The sequence below is a fragment of the Phodopus roborovskii genome, unplaced genomic scaffold, assembly GCF_943737965.1.
Source record: "Phodopus roborovskii unplaced genomic scaffold, PHOROB, whole genome shotgun sequence".
NCBI classification, from domain to species: Eukaryota; Metazoa; Chordata; class Mammalia; order Rodentia; family Cricetidae; genus Phodopus; species Phodopus roborovskii.
Window position 1 is genome coordinate 46,423,704 of NW_026126407.1, and position 17,549 is coordinate 46,441,252.

The 17,549-nt window shown below is 42.4% G+C and overlaps 1 protein-coding gene across 4 annotated transcripts in view; it reads left to right on the forward strand.

Moving 5' to 3' along the window:
• The first annotated feature begins 971 nt into the window (after positions 1-971).
• Crebrf (CREB3 regulatory factor) overlaps positions 972-17,549 on the forward strand; it is a 61,108-nt gene continuing 44,530 nt past the window's right edge. For 2 of the 4 annotated variants that reach the window (XM_051181000.1, XM_051181001.1), the window contains exon 1: positions 972-1,454. The gene's annotated coding sequence lies outside the window, so the exon portion shown is untranslated. Of the gene's footprint in view, positions 1,455-1,843; positions 2,067-2,332; positions 2,477-17,549 lie in introns of those variants that run through there. The other 2 variants (XM_051181002.1, XM_051181003.1) reach the window with 2 other exon arrangements.

Sequence of the window (17,549 nt, forward strand, 5' to 3'; positions counted from 1 at the left end):
AAGTCTTTTTTATTCCCAAATTATGGTTGTTTGCTTTTGAATCAGGGTACCTATCATAATGTAGCTTGGGCTTGCCTTAAAGATACACTTGCCCCAGGCTTCCCAGTGCTGGAGTCATCCCAGACCATGATTGTAATATTGATACTCTTTAACACTTGCCAGGATCTATAACGTGGTGGCAGTCAGGGCAGGTATGGGGGGGGGTCGTTCTTTTTTAGGGGAGGATGTAAGGGTGGGTTGAGACCTGGTCTCATGAAGACCTAGCTATCATGCAACTCAGTGTAGCTAAGAATAAATTTCACATTCTCCTGCCTCTATCTCCCGACTTCTGGGATCGCAAGGATTAACCACTATCCCCAGCTTCAAAGCCACACTTTCTGTGGCAGGTACTCCAAAGGGAAACTGGTATTTGGAGGGAAGCTGATGAAATTTCTCTGTCCTTTAATCTTCTTTCCTGTGCTTAAGAAAATACGGTTTCTGTGTTCATGTGTGTGTGTGTGTTGGTGCAGTAACCACATACCCAGACGACTAAGATAGGAGGATCCTGAGTATAAAGCGAGTTCTGGAAAAACAGGCTGTGATAACTAGGTAGGTTACCAATAATTCCTTTGAGGATTTTCTTTTTCTTTTGAAAAATGCTTCTCTTATCGCATGTATTTGTTAGGAGAACTATTTGAGATAATGAACCTACCACATACTACACATCCAATAAACTGTCAACAAGATTAAGAGTTGCAAGCAAATCCCAGGGTCATAGGTTAGACAGGCTTGCCTAGAGAACATGCAGTAGCAGTTTGTACAGCGGAATAAAGGTTCTATCTCAAAGGTGCACGCAACTGATCTAGGGTCTGGAGATCGAGACTTAATAAATATTAGTTGGTGAATAAGGTCAATTCTATCGGGAAACCGGGAAGTGAAGTCATTTACGAAACAGAATATCCATGCAGCCACCTACTAACTAATATTCCTTTAGTCTCCCGTGGTTCAGTTAAACTGTAAAGTGAGCATTCGGACAACTCGGGCCTCATCTTATTTCTGAGCCTCCAGGCTGAATATGGAAGCCTCTGAAAAGAACATCATGCACGAACGCGAGCCTGTCGCTCTCCATTCCCGGCGGCCCACGCCCACGCTCAGCAGCAGCCTCCGAACCCCCGCTCCGCCCTCTCTTCCTGGTTTTCCCCGGCAACCCGCCCTTCTGGCATCACGTGACAGGGCACCGGCCGGACCGGGCCCCTGATAGGCCGGGCTTCAGGGCGCCTCGCGATTGGCCCGGGGCGGCGGGCCCCCGCCTCCCTCCTCCTCCTCGCCGCGGCCCACGTGAGGGGGGCGAGTCACGCGATTTCCGGGAACCCGTCAGGAAGGACATAAACAAAACAAACCCGAGGCAGCATGGAGAGGGGCCGGGGCCGCCGTAGAGCGGCCGAACCCAGCGCCTGAGCCGCTCTCAGCCTCAGGTGAGCGCCGAGCGTCCGCACGGGCGGGCGGGGTGCGCCGACTGAGGGCTACGGGCGTGGGGCGCGGGTGCCCGGCTCCGGCCGAGCGGGGCGGGGGCCGCCGGGCCGAGGGCGCGCGGAGCGGGGCCTCCGATGCGAGCTGGGCCAGGCTGCTCCCGTGGCCGACGGTTACATAAAAGTCGGGAGCGCGGACGGCCGTCCGTCCCCTCCAGGGTCCGGCCCTTTGCGCTCTCGGGAGCGGGGGGCCGCGGCTGCCGGCAACCAGCCTGTCAGAGCGGCGAGCGGGTGGGAGGGGCCGGGAGGGAGGGGAGGAGAGGGGCGTGTGAGGGAGGCCGGCACGGCTGGCGCTCCGAGGGCTAGGGACGGAGGCGAGGGGCAGGCGGACTCCGGGCAGGGGCGTCGTGGGGCCGCTGCTCCCCCCGGCCCCTCCCTGGAGGCGGCGGGCGACGGGGGCCTCCCTCTCGGGATTTGTTTATATGTCCTCTCTAAGCAGCTTGGACGGCCCGGAGGCGGAGCCCTCGCAGGCGAGTGGCGGCCGGTGCTGTCCAATGGAGGAGGCTAGCGGGGGCCCTGGCGCCAATGGGCGCAGGGAGGCGGTGCCGCGGGCCCCCAGTAAGTTAGGCTGCGCCGGGGGTGGGGCGGGCGGGGCGGCCATATTAGATGGGAGGGGACGGGGGTTGGGGGGTCACTGAGCTGGGCGGAGATGGGGCTAACATGGAGCCGGGCCGGGGGCGGGCCTGGTGTCGGCTGGAGTCCCAGCGGACCCGGAAGCCGCCCCCAGGATCCCGACTCGGCTCTGCTGCTCCGGAATGGGTGGCCGGGAAGTACCTAGTGCAGTCTAGCCTCCCAGGGGGCGGTTCCTGGGACTAGATGGAGCTTAGTCTCTACCTTCTCTCATGCTTGGCCCTCTGCTGCTTGACAAATCCTGCCGCCAAACCCTGTAATCGCCCTCCTTAAACCCAAGAAAGCAAACAGTTCTGCTGTTTCTGAGCGGGCTTGAGTCTTATGACTACCTTAAGGAGGTATTTGGGTAACTGTCGGTGTGTTTTTATTTTAACCAGGCCTTGAGAAGAGTCTGTCAGTCAGTCAGAGGAACCTCTGCATTTCTGGTTTTTGCAGAGAATACCGGGACTGGAAAAGCAGAGTTGAGGGCTGGGCGGGGTTTCCTTTTTTTTTTTTCTTTTTCATGTGGACATCTTCCTAATATCAGGCCCCTGTGCTTCTAAATCTTAATTTGCATCTCTTGCTCACATACATTTGGAAACTTACATACATCAACTTTGTGAGAATATTGATCTGTGAGGAGAATGTTTAGATCTGAAAGTTCTTTAGGACTTTTGCCTTTCCCAGCAGGTGGGAAAGAGGATCAAGGTCTGACTTTTTAAAAAGCAGAAAATAGGAGTTCTTTGTAAATCTTGTGATCCATGGTAAAGTGATTGTTACTTGATTATACTTTAAAATACCATTTTTCAGTATTATCTAGTCTAAGATAACTGAGAGATACACCAAAGGGGGAAATGTATGGATATGTGATTAGAAAATCACTTATTTGTATTGTGATTGTCTTGGCATCATGTTAGCCTTGTTAAATGCTCGTTTAAGCTTCTGCCAACATGAGCTTATAGCCTGTGACCACATTCATATTGCCAAAGGTACCATGCTATTGATGCATCCTTGTTTAAGTACTTAGGAGTAGGGACACACTTCTGTCATTCTGGGGTGTACTTCAAGAAGTGAGCTGAATAATCTTAACAAATGGTAAATAAATTATTCATCAACTTTGGTATTAGTTTTACGTGACTGACCCTCAGTTTTGTTTAAAGTCGGTAAAAAAAAATAATAACCCCAGATTATTTGACATGTTTTAAAAATTAAGTATAATTTTTATAGTAAATAAAATATTAACCCTATATTTTATCAGTTAGTATTGTATTGCTAAGTCCCAATCTGCCATAATACCATAGTCAGTTATAAAAGGGACCAAGAATTGTTTTTACTGTTACCTAGACTACTATTCAAGGCAGTTTTCATTGCTTATGTATTAAACTTCTTATATTTTTGGTTGTGAGCTTAGCCTTTAACGGCTGAGCCATCTCTCCAGTCCAAAAACTAGGGAATAAATTTAAGAATGGCAATAATAATACACCAGAACTTGTTTTGACTAAAATTCTTCTACATGCTTAGTATACATGGGGGTTTAAACTTTCAAAGTAAATTAGTAAGCTTTGGAGTTTATTGTTGTTAAGACAGGGTTTTTCACTTTGTAACCTAGTTAGTTTTGACCTCCAGGGCTTCAAGTATTTCTCCCATGCTAGGACTACAAACAAGTACCTCTGTGACTAGCACTGGAATTTTTAGTATAGTAAGTATAGAAAAAGGATATTTCCAGGACCAATTTTGGGTTATCCACTTACCTTGTCATTCTGAATGTTGTATAAGAAACTGAATACAAACGTTGATGAAGAAAATAATGTATTTGGTTGGTCTGAGTTCTAGAGCAAAAGAATAACTGATAAAAGTCCCTGGTGGTGGTGTTGGGGATTAAATACAAGGGATAGTATGTGCAAAGACATTGTATCTTGATTGAATTAGTGTAGTGTTTTTTATTTTTGGGTTTTTGGTTTGTTTGTTTGTTTTGTTTTGTTTTTGGAGACAGGGTCCTGGCTGTCCTGGAACTTATTGTATGTAGACCAGCCTGGCCTTGAACTCACAAGATGGGCCTTCCCGTCTTCCTGAGTGCTTGAATTAAATATGTGTGCCACCACACTTGGCATAGTAGTGTTTTTTTAAGATGGTAAACAGAATTCACTGTTAGCTTTTAAAGCTTAATTTTTAGTCTAATGATGGGATTTTGAGATTCATTAGTATAGGTTTATTTTCAGTTAGGTTTGTACCTGGCTGTTTGGGGAAAGGTCTCACTGACTGTTACCACATTCAGTAATATCTCATTCCAAGATAACCATTCCTGGTCATAAATTTGTCACTGTTTTTGTTTGATCTTCTGAGGTGAGGTCTTTGTGTGTTGCCCAGATTGGCTTTGAATGCCATGATCTTCCTGCCTCAGTATGCCACAGTGCCCAGTTGTTAGTTGTAAAGTATCCCAGGGCAGGAGAGGTTGAACTTCTTACTACATAGGATTAAATAGTAAATATTTAATAATCTCTATAATAGACTGTTCAGCTCCTAAGTTTGTATGGTGATGTATTATAAGAAGACAGCAAAGAGAATGTGGTTGAGCTGTATTCCAGTAAAACTTTATTTACTAGAGCAAGCTGTGCCTACTGACAGCCCATGGCCATTGGTAACCTCTGTCTAAAGACATTGGCAGAATTTAAAGTGCTCAGGTGGTAGGGGCTTGTAGAGGATGTAAATACACATTTCAGGTAGTATTGACTCAATAGCCTAATGTAACTATCTTCTGCCTTGAAAAGTTTCACTATAGGAACATAGGGCACCATCCTATTTTAGAATTTTACATCTTGGTATAGTTCTGCTTGTTTTAAAGGTTTTTTCTTTCTTCTTCTTCTTCTTTTTTTTTTTTTCTTTTTGAGACTTGCATCTTGGTATTTAGCCAGGCTGGCCTTGAACTCACTATGTTGCCCAGCCTGGACTACAATTTGTTTTGATGTTGTTGTGTGATTTTTGTTTGTTTTTTGAGATAGGGTCTCCAGTTGGCCAGGCTGACCTCAAACTCATTACATGGCCAGAAATATGACTTTGAATTCTTGATCCTCCTTTGCCAGTAAGGGATTATAGGCATTTACTACCATGTTGACAAGAGCCTTGTATTTGATTTGTGATAATTGGATTTGGGGGAACAGTACGGTTGAGACAAGGTCTTTATATAGCCCTGGATGTCCTGGAACATTCTATGTAGACCATGTTGATCTTGAGCTCACAGAGATCTTTCTTCTACCTCTCAAGTGTTGGGGTTAAAGGCATGTGCCACTATACTGTATCTGGTTTGTGGTAAGTGTTCGTTTTTATAGCAAGGTCCCTTTTTGGGGGAGGTACAAAATTTCTTTTTCAAAAAAGTTTTATTGCATTTGTGAGTACAGGCATGCATGTGAAGGTCAGATGCCAACTTTCAGGAGTCAATCTTTTCCTTTCATTGTGTGGGTCTGAAGGATTAAAACTCAGGTTGTCATGTTTGGTGGCAAGTGAATTTATTTGCTGAGCCATTTTACTAGGCCTGTAAAATAATTCTCACTGGCTACATTGATTCATACTTGTGGGAAAAAGTAGACTAGGAGAGATGCAGAGGGCTTCTGTGTCACTTCCTGACTGTAGTGCTGTTCTGTTCCATCACCAGCCACATCTTGTCTACTTTTCACAAAATTCATGACCTTTCCCCCCCAAATCTGTAAGTAGTTCTCTAAGCTTCTGTTGATCAACTAATTTCGGTTATCCAGTTCTTTCTTCCCATCTGTCAGTTTTGAGACAGTCTTAGGCTAGACTTGCACTATGTAGCTGAAACTGGTCTTGAACTCCTGATAGTTCTGCCTCCACATCTTAGGTGCTGTGATTACAGACATGAGACACCATGTCCAACTATTTTGTCCTTTCAACACCAACAATGTTTTGATATCTTCTGTTACAGGGTTATGTTTTCACATAAATAGCTTTCTTCATAGGGTCTAACTATGTAACTGTGCCTGGCCTTGAACTCAAAAAAGTCCATCTGCCTCTGCCACCTGAGTACTGAGATTAAAGGTGTGTGTTATGGTGCTTGACTAAGCTTGCTAATCCTTTATTTTTTCTAGATAGGAGTTTCTCTTTTTTTTGTTCTCAATGTCCTAGAACTTACTCTTCAGACCATGCTGGCCTTGAACGCAGAGATTTATCTATCTGCCTTAGTGGTGGGTATGTGCTACCATGCTCATCAAGCTTGCTGATTTTATCCTTTGGGTTTCTTGGGTGTCTCTAAGGTACCTTCTTGAGTATAACATTGTGTCTGAAGGTTTGAGGCGCTGTTCTAAATAAACGCCTCCTTTGCTGCTGCTGGCTCTTACCTTCTCTATCACAGATTTGCCATTCACTGAGGAATTTGAAACACTACAAGAAGTTTTTTTTTTCTGAGATAGGGTTTCTCTGTGGCTTTGGAGCCTGTCCTGGAACTAGCTCTTGTAAACCAGGCTGGTCTCGAACTCACAGAGATCCATCTGCCTCTGCCTCCCGAGTGCTGGGACTAAAGGTGTGTGCCACCAATGCCTGACTAAGAATACTTTTTTTTAGTCCTTATGATTGATTATAGGGAAGAATTAGGGGTAGGGTGGATGTACTTTCTGTTCTTAAGATTCATGTAGAGGGGCTGGAGAGATGACTCAGTGGCTGTGCTTGCTGAGGATCCCCATATAGTTCCCAACACCCACAACTACCTGTAACTCCAATTCCAGGAGATTCCTACACCCTCTTCTGGCTGCTGCAGGCACTTTCTGCTTGAAGAGCACAGGCATACATGGAGACAAAACACTCGTACACCTAAAAATAAACCTTTTTAAACAAAGACTCAGAGTACCTTAAATCAGCAAGGCTTCTAGCATTTTATCAGTGTTGTCAATGGGGTGGGCGGAGCTGGGGAGATGGCTCAGTGGGTAAAGCTTGATAATCTGAGTTCAGTCCAGTGGTGGAAGGAGAACAAGGTCATCTTTGACTTATTTTTGAATTCATACATACAAATGTTACAGAAATTTTAGTCTCTGTGTATGCGTGGATATGCTGTGGAGTCAGATGTTGATGTCAAGTGTCTTCCTCAGTTGCTCTCACATTATTTATGCACTTGAGCATGCATGATGTTTGTGGGTGAGTATATGCACCCTGGCATGACAACTTTGTTAAGTTGGTTCTCTCCTTCCACTTTTGTGTGGGTTCCAGGGATTGACCCCAGAGCAAACACCTTTACTTACTGAGCTGTCCAGGTGGTGGGGGCACAGACAAACAGACAAGGGAGACTACTTTGAGACAGGACTTGTCAATGAGCCTGGAGCTGGCTAGAAAACTCCAGGGAGCTGCTGTCTCCCCTACTAGACATAGTCCCAAGGCTGGGGTTACAGATGCAGTACCCACACCTGGCTTTTATATAGGTGCTGGGTCTTTGTCCTTATGCAGTAGACACTTTATCCACTGAGCCATTTTCCCAACCCAACTTTTACAGAGTGTTTTGTTTGGTTGGTTTTTCGAGACAGGTTTACATGGTGTAGTTGTGGCTGTCCTGGATGGAACTTATTCAGTAGACCAGGCTGGCCTTTAACTCGCAGAGATCCACCTGCCTCTGCCTCCCAAGTGCTGGGATTAAACCACCTAGCCTTTTACAGGTTTTTAAACTTATATTCAGTAAGGTTTTGTCCTTACTCTTGGAAATGAGTTGTCTTTAGAGTAGAAGAGAAGACAGCTGCTGCAGTCAGTGAGTGTTTGGCAGCATTTAACTCTGTTAAAGTGGGAGATGCTTTATAGAAATGGTAGGTGGGACTGAACTAAGTAAGAAATGGTGAGGGAAGCATTCTGGTCTAGTTGAGAAAGTATACAAGATGTGTAGACACCAGGGCTGTGGGATGGGAGCGGCTCCTGTGGGAGATTTAGGAGGAAAGAACTTTTGCTTTCACAGTATTCTCTAATTTTCTTGGGCTGTGCTCTGCATGGTTAAGTTCTGGTGTCTGACTGTCTCTTTTCTCTATCACCCTACCCCCATTCGCTCTTTTATTAGTTCTCTTTTCACAGTGTTTTCTGTTTGGAGAGGTGTGTGTGTGCGCGCGTGTGTGTGCACCATTTGATCTACTTCAGCCTCTCAGGTGCTAGGATTTTAGGCGTGTTCCACTACATTTGGCTTCTTCCCTAGTATTTAGTTTTTCTTTTAGTCTCTGTCTAGTATATGACCCACCCACCTCTTGGCTTCTTTCTTGATTTATAGGTACCCAGTTACCTGTGATTTTGACCCTTATCCTCATTTCTTCTACTCTTAGAAGGTTTTACTTTTACCGTTCATTTCATTTTACTTTTTAATTTTTTTCTGTTGCACTTATAATTTTTACACTTTCTAAGTTAACTTTTATTTCTGTTGCATTTATTTATGAATGTGTGTCTGTGTGCACACATGCAGTGATGTGCTTGTGGAGGAAATGCTCAGGAGTCAGTTCTCTTTTTTTATTGTGTGGGTCTGGGGTAATAAATTCAGATCATCAAGCCTTGTGGCAAATGCCCTCATCCACTGAGCTGCCTAGACAGCCTTCATTTTTCTACCTTAATGTTTTTCAGTCAGGGTCTTACTATGTATCCTTAGCTAGTCTTGTACTCACTATGTGGACCAGGCTAGCCTAGAACTCCCAGAGACCCACCTGTCTTCTGAGTACTGGGATTAAAGAAGTGTGCTACCACACCCACCTTATTTTGCTTTTTGAAACAGGGTCTCATAATGTAGCCCAGGTTGGTAGCCCAAGCTGGCTTTGAACTCGTGGCAAAATCCACCTGCCTGAGTCTCTTGAGTGTTGAGGTTACAGGCATGTGCCCAGATAGAAATCTCTTTTAAATCAGCATTATTAAAGAATGTCACATATATGAAACTTTATTCAAACTCAATACTGCCCATGACTCCCGCCCCAAAAGGAATAAAAGTTGACAAAATTTTGAGTTTTAATAATACTCCTATATAGCGACTGCTGTGATTAAATCCGTAATATTCTTGTCACTGTACAGTGCCTCCTTTGTGGTTAGCTTTTCTCCCTCCCCATAGGCCCTAGGTATGAAATTGCTTTGTCTTGTTATGGTCAACAATGGAATTTCATATAAATTTCATGTACTACATTTTCTTTTGAGTCTGCCCTCTAATGTTCCTGAGATGCCCTATGTGCCAGTTTGGTCTTTGTCAGTTATCCTGTGACTACACCACAGTGATTCCCTGCTCACCAGTTGGTACGTGCGCGCTAATCTTTTTAGTTTTTTAAGACAGGGTTTCTCTGTTTAGTCCTGGCTGTCCTGGGACTTAATTTGTAGACCAGTCTGGCCTTGAACTCAAAGAGATTCACCTGTCTATGCCTCCCAAGTGCAGGAATTAAAGGCTTGTGCCACTACCACCTCCTGGCTGTGCCAGTCTTTTAAATAGCTTTTCTAATATTAACCACCTTTTACATGGCATCCCTGCAAAACTGAGAGAAAATTCCTGGAGTTGGCTACCTTCCAAAATTGACTGTGTGTAACATCTATAGTTTGGAGTACCTGTCAGCTTAGATGCCTAAGTATGAATGGTCTGGGTAGGCTGGGGAGGTAATCTCACCAGGGTTCAGTGGTCATCTTCTTGGGAGGATGTACACAGTGTGGTTAGGTCTGATTTTTTTTTTTTTTACCTGCAAGAGAATGATAGTAGGAATTAGAAATGTGATTGAAATATCCAAATTAAGTGCTAGCAGTTAAATTTTAAAATGTTAAAAAGCAAACAAAAGCAACCCCCAAAACCAAACAACCCTTGACTTGAATCTAAATGGAAGCAGTCTGTGGGCATTGAAATCTGGCTGGTGGTCCATTTTGAGACTTTTGCTCTGAAACTTTGACTTTTGCTTTCAGTTTTATTTATTTTCCAGACAGGGTCTCACATATCTTAGGCTCTCCTTGAACTCACTATGTAATTGAGGTTGATCTTGGAACCCCTCTTGCCTGTATCTCCTTAGTTCTTGGATTACAGGTGTGTGCTGCCATGTCTGGTTTGTCTAAATTTTGTGTATGCTGTGCAAACACTCAGTCTACTAGCAGAATTACATTCTCACTGAGCTACATCCTCAGTCTAGTCTTCTGCTTTGAAATGTACTTTCTTCTGGTACAATGCATTAGTCTGGTACAATGCATTAGTTAGACCATCCCCTCTCCCCTTTTTAAATAGCTGAGCATAATAACTTGATTATTGTCTAAATCCTCAAGTTAACATTATATATTTTGTTTTCTCATGTCTGGAGGTAAGAGGACAACATGTACATACTAGGGGTTTAACTCAGTGGTCAGGTTTGGTGATAGGCGCCTTTACCTGCTGAGCCATCCTGTAATCCTAGATCTCCAATTTTAGAACTAACAAATCGCTAAACAGAAGTTTTATTCTACTGGTTGTAGATGTATTAAGAGTATTGAATACCTGCCTGAAGGATGGTTCTGATTATCCTATTTTTTTTTCTCCTTGGATAACTGTTGATTCTATTCAATGCTATGTTTCCTTGACAGTTGGAATAGTCTGTTTCATTTAGTTGTTTTATTTGGGCCTTTTTGGAGATAAATATGACTGAGATGAAGCTTTCCATTTATTAGAAACTATATTAAGTGTGATAGACGTGAGTTGTCCAGAATCTGTGGTGAAGCTAGTACAATGTGCAGTTGTTGGAGCAAGAGAACAGTGAAGAGGCTCTTTTTCTTTGCAATATATCTGCTAATTCTTTCATGTTACAGAGCTGATTAGCTGGTAGGTTTGTGAACTGTTTTGTGAGTTCCAAGATTGCTTTTCTGATTTAGCCAGCATAATTCACAGTGACCCTCAGAAAACTGAGACAAGACTATTAAGTAACCTTGAATGGCCTGAGTAAATATATTTTATTATATTTTTTGAAAACTTGGATTATACCTTGTGTCTCCTACATGCTAGCAAGTGCTGTACTACTGAGATATACCCCAAGCCCCCTTTTAAAACTTTCTGAAAGAGATCTGGTTTGAGTACCTGAGCTGTGTCTTGAACACACAATTCTCCCATCCCCATCCCCTAGAGCTGTGGTTCTCAACCTTCCTAAGGTTTGATACAGGTCAATATCTGATATGTAGAATACCTGCTGTGTGACCTCTGTAAAAGGGCCCTTAAGACCTCTAAAGGGGTCGTAACCTACAGGCTGAGAACCACAGCCCTAGAAGATGTGATTTGCCACAAGTCTCAGCTCGGAGTATCCCTTACTCACTTTAATTCCAGGCAACTGAATTTTTGTGATAAGTTTGGGAGTTAGATTCTGAACTCGGCTCAGATTTGTACCTTCATAACAGTAGAATCCTGGGAACTTGAATAAATACCAAAGAAAGAATCTGAGAAAATGGACCACATTTATTGATTGTCTATTTTGTGTTCTGACTATATACTTTAACCACAGAATCACAATATCCCTGCAAAGTAAGAGATAACAATTCTTACATAAAAAGGCAATTAAATGTCTGGAATGATGTTCCCAATATTTACTTAAGAAATAGAACCCTTTCCTGGCATGGTGGTGCTTATCTGTAGTCACAACATTTTGGAGGCTGAAGCAGAAGGATCATTAGTTTGAGGCCAGACTAGGCTATGTAATAGGCTATGTTTCAAAAAAAGAACAACAACAAAATAAATTATAAAAAGGGGGAAAAGACTAGGCCAGGCTGTCTTACATACAGAGTCTGTCACAGTAAAGGTTGCATAGAGAGACTCTGACCAAAAAGAAAAAAAGTTTTGGGTGGTAGTTGTTAGAGTTGTCTTTGTTCAAGCTTTTTTTTTTTTTTTTTTTTTTTTTTTTTTTTTTTGAGTCAAGGTTCACTCTGTAGCCCCAAGCTTATTGTGTAACACTAACCTTAAATTTTGAGCAATCCTTCTATCTCAGCCTCCTGAGCTTTGGGATATAGGCTTGAGCCACTATTTTTGGATTTTGTTGTTACTGTTGTTGTAGGATCTAAAATGTCTATGCATGTCTGCGTGTACATGCCTTTGTATCATGTGTGCCATGTGCTCAATGAGGCCAGAAGAGGGAATGGGAACTTCTGGAGCCAGAGTTAGAAATGGTTATTAGGTTTCTGATATGGGTTCTGGGAACCAAACTCAGGTGCTTTATAAGAACAGATGTCCACTGAGCCATCTCACCAGCCCAGTTTTTTTTTTTTTTTTCCTGAAGATTGTTTTTACCTGTGTGTGTGTATCTGTGTATGCCACATACATAGAGTTTTGATGGAGGGCAAAAGAGGTTATTGAATCTCCTGGAGCTGAAGTTATAGGCAGTTGTAAGCCACTCAAAATGGGTTCTGGAATCCAAACTCCAGGCGTCTGGATGAGGCCCAGACTGTAGTGTTGAGCCAGCCCTCCAGCCCCTAGTGTTAGGTTTTGAGACATGGTCTTAATGTAGCCCAGACTGTGAAACTGAGTGGTCATCTAAGATGGCTTCAAATCATGGTGATGCCTTGTCTCTCTTTAGTGCTGGGATGGCAAGTTTAGGCTACTATGTCCATCTTAAGCAGAATATTTAATCTGGAATCTCCTTCTCATTGAAGTCTTTCTAGATTGTAAGCTAAAACAACACTTAGCTCTTGTGTTTGAGTTTGAAAAATCATTGCAAACTTCACTCCATAATTTCTCTAGTCCTGTGTCTATAACGTGTTATAGACCTTGTTGTTGTCTTAGTATTATGCTTATGATACAGCCTGTTTCATCATTGGAAAGGTGTGAAATCCAAAAAAGATGAGAGCAGCCCAAGTCCCTGAGGACAGAAGTACTAGAGTTGGGAGGGTGCCTGGCCTTGGTGCATACTCTGTATTCATTGCAGGCTTGCACCAGTATGGGTTTTCACGTTGCTGCTCTTAACCATACTGTCCTTGCGTTTTGTAGAACAAGTAAGAAACCATCTGTTAAGGAAGATGGGTTCTTTTAAAGAGTTTGAATAAAAGACATGTCAGTTCAAAGCCTGGATTAAGTTGGTTTGGTTTGGCTTTTTACTCCCCCTAACCCCCCAAGATGATGTCTGTGTGTAGCCTTGGCTGTCTGGCTGTCCTAGGACTCACTCAATGGACCAGGTGGCCTTGAACTCACAAAGATCTACCTGCCTCTGCCTCCCAAGTGCTGGGATTAAAGGTGTGCACCTTTACTTTATTTACATTTTAAATCATAATCCTTCATCCTGGCCTCCATAAACAAAAATTATTGTAGGTCTCTAAAATTAACTCAAGTTCATAACAGAGTTTTGTGGAAAATAAAAAAGTTCAATTTTTAATATTTTTACTATGTGATATTAGTGTTTTTACAACAAATTAGGAAGCAATTGTAAGATGCTTGACACACATGGACTTTATGCGCAATAAGTAAGTATTGAATGTCAGACTTCTTTCTAATGACCTCACTGAGTATGAAGAGTGCTTTACTTCTGACTCATTGTCTCTAAGGATCTGTGGTCTTTAGAGATTTTTCATTCATTGCCAGCCAAGCTGCCCAATTTTTGCCCCACAAAAGGCATTGGTTTTGGCACTATAGTGAAATAGACAAAGGAATATGATGGTTAGTCTTAGAGACATCACTGTCAGTGAAAGTGAGGAAGAAGAAAAACGTGGGCAAAAATACACAAGCCAGAGTCTCGCTGTTGGAGAGCCTTAGGGGATTGGAGTTGGCCTGTAAGCACCTGAAGGATGCCAGGGAACTGGTAAGGTCAGTCTAATATTCATGTTTGTTTAAAGTGGAAGATGGGGTTGGGAAGATTGTTTCATTTGTTATCTTGAATATTTTAGACATTACAGGAGACTTAGGGGTACAGTACTGGCAGGCATGGTAGCACATACCTGTATTTCTATCATTCAGTTGGCACAGGCTGAAGGATTGAGTTTTCTTTCAGCCTGAGTTTCTTTAGGGAAATAGGGCTGGGTGTGGTGGCATAAACCTTTAATCCCAGAGAGGCAGAGGCAGGAGGATCACTGTGAGTTGGTCAGCCAGATCAACATACTTCCAGGCCAGTCAGGACTACACAATGCAACCTTGTCTTAAAATAACCAAAAAAGGAGATGGGGGTGACTAAGATCTAGACAGAGGAAATTGTCTAGGCAAATATTAGAATGATTCAGAGTAGTGAGGGCCAAGTAAAGGTTAAAGTTAGAAAAGTATATTTGTGTGCAGTGTTAGGTATATCTTCATTAATAAAAAAAATCCACAGCATGAATTAGTAAAACTGTTAGAGAAAAGTTAAATCTAAGATCAGTCCTCTGCATCTGGCTGTCAGAGAGATGGTTCTGTTTTAGAGTAGGAGCACTTGGATGAAGTTGCTGGCGTAGTGTCTGTGAGGTAGTGGGGTGTCAGCACAGATACCGTAGCTGAAGATGGTAGATGCATGCATGTATATTTGGAAACTGAAGGAAATTTGGGGTTGAGAGTAGAGTGTCTGTAGTAGGTTTATTGAGAGGTATCATGAGTTAATGACTTCAGGCAGATCTCTTACTTTTGCTGAAGTGTTTTTGTTTTGTTTTAATTAGTGTAAAATAGACTGCATGGGGCAATGATGAAACTTCACTAGTATAATTTTACCAAAACACTGACTCCTGTTATTTCTCTAGATTCTATCTTGTGGTTTGATATCTGTAAACAGCAGTACAAATATAAGCTGAATATTTTGTCTGTAGTGACACTAAGAATGGCTGGGTTAGAAATGCATTCTCTGCTTCGGTTGAGAATTTTCCCATGGCCCTGTGCTCTGGAACAACTTAAATGCATAAATCCAGGCCTCTAGTCAATATTTTTGAGAAATAAGAAGTAGCCCTTCCATCTAACTTAGATCAATTCAGAGGGGTGTGTTAGTGTTTTCCCTATTGGTTAAAAGGGCTTTTTTTTTTTTTTTTTTTTTTTTTTTTTTTAAAGTTTGGGTAGCATAGCTTTCCAATGGAATTGAACAAAAGTATGGGAAGTCTGTGCTTCAAGACCTCAGTTTAAGGAGAGAGATCACTTTTTAACAATATTATTTTATGGTATGAGTGTTTTGCCTACATGTATGTAGGTGCACAGTATATGCCTGATACCCACAGATGTCAAATGAGGGCTTTGGATCTTCTGGAACTGGAGTTACACATGCTTATGTGCCACCATAATGGTGTTGAGAATTGAACCTGTGCAATTTTACAAGTGCCCTTAACCACTGAGCAATCGCTCTAGGCCCAAGAGAGAGCACTTTTGAAACTTAGATACTCTTAGGTCCTTAGAATTTTCATCAGAATGTAGCTTTCATTCTTTTTTATTTATTTTTTGGTTGCAAACTTAGTTCAGCCCATCCATCCATCCATCCACCCACTCACCCACCCACCCATCCATCCATCCATCCATCCATCCACCTACCTATCAATCAATCATCTATCTATATCTATCTATCAATCTATACATTTTGGGGGGTTCAAGATAGGTTTTCTCTGTGTAGCCTTGGCTATCATGGTACTTGATTTGTAGACTCTACTGGCTTTGAACTCACAGAGATCCACCTGCCTCTGCCTCCCAAGTGCTGGGATTAAAGGCGTGTGCCACCATGACCGGCCAGACCTTATGTTTTTAAAACGCATGTGAAGCTAATGGAAGACTTGAATTGACTGTACAGTAAAGGGCAGAAGGATCACAGTGGCTCAGTACTGTTTGGGCTATTCAAATAACTTTTAGATCATTTATTTTTTAGTAATATTTATTCCTTGAGAATTTAATATATGCATACACCATGTTTGATCATATTCACCAACTACTCTCCAATTCACTCCCTTGATCCTTCAGAACAGAAATCTGTCTTCTTAGTCTCATCTTGCCATGTCTGTCTTTCATCTTTAAGATCTAGTAGCAGTAGGACTTAATAAATAAATAATGAAGGTCTTATACTAATAATTTTTGCTTGGTGGTGTATTCCTTTAATTCCAGCACTTGGGAGGCAGAGGCAGACAGATCTCTTGTGAATTTAAAGCAACCTTGGCCTACAGAGCAGGGTTCTAGGACAGCCAGGGCTGTTACACAGAGAATCCCTGGGGGGGGGGTAAGTTCTTCACCCAAACTGTAATTTTCTGATTTGGAATTTCATGTCTAAATGATTAAGTCTAAAGAATATTATTAAAGTGTAAAATGTTTGACTGAAGTTCTTAATACAAGGACAGGACTGCATTATTAGGGGGCTTCTTCCAGTGCATTCTTGAAGCCTTTGCTTCCTCAATAGTGTGAAGGTGTTGGGACCTCTTTTGCTCTGCTACACTAGCAATTAGTGCCTTGATTAATGTCTGAAGGATTATTTTGACCAGAGTAGAGTAGCTTTTAAAGGGGAAAGAATTGAGGAGAGCAAATGAAGTGTGGCAGATGGGCTCTGGTTGGCTAAAATACTTAGGTGACTTGTAAACTGCCTTTCTTTTCAAACAAGACAAGTCTTCTGGGGTGCACAAGGCCACATTAGTAATTTAGCCTTCTGCCTTACTGTCTCCTCTTCCTCCTTTCCCTCACATATGTTTCCTTTCCTTCTTTTGTTAGCTTCCTTTCTTTCTTTAAGCCTCTGGAGAAACCCATTATTTAAATTAGTTCTTGGGACCAGTTCCACCTGTTTTGTTTTTGGTTGTTTGTTTTTGTGAGCTGGGATCTCTCTATTCATATCTTGGCTGTTCTAGAACTTGCTGTGTAGACCATGCTGGCCTCAGACTCACAGAAATCTTCTTACCTCTGCTTGCTGAATGCTGGTATAGTAGGTGTAAGCCATTGTGCCTAGTGTCCTGTCAGTATTAAGACATTTTTGGAAAAGTCTGAAGTACAGACTAGTAAAGTTTAGGACAGATCAAATTAGCAATGTCCTATGTATTATGTATATACACTATGTATACAATAGTATATAGTACATTAGTATTTCTTACCTAAAATTCTTGAAATTGCAACCCCCTGTTTATTACTCTATTCACTATAACAAGTTGTCTGTTAGTGTGTCTGTTGCTGTGAAAAGACACCATGATTAAGTTAACTCTTATAAAGGAAAAATTTATTTGGGGCTGGATTACAGTTTCAAAGGTTTAGTCCATTATTGTCATGGTGGGAAGCATGGCAGCACATGCAGGCAGACATGGTGCTGGAGAGGTAGCTGAGAGTTCTACATCTTGATCTGAAGGCAACCAGAAGTGAACTGTCAGACTAGGTGTGACTTGAGCATGTATGAGACCTCAAAGCCCACCTCTACAGTGACACACTTCCTCCAACAAGGCCACATCTCCTTCAACAAGGCCACACCTACTAATACTGCCATTCCCTACTTGCCAAGCATTCAAACACATGAATCAGTGGGGACCATACCTATTCAAACCACCACACCATCAACAGGCAGATGGACAATGAAAATCTGGTACATGTATAAAGTGGGTTACCATGTATAA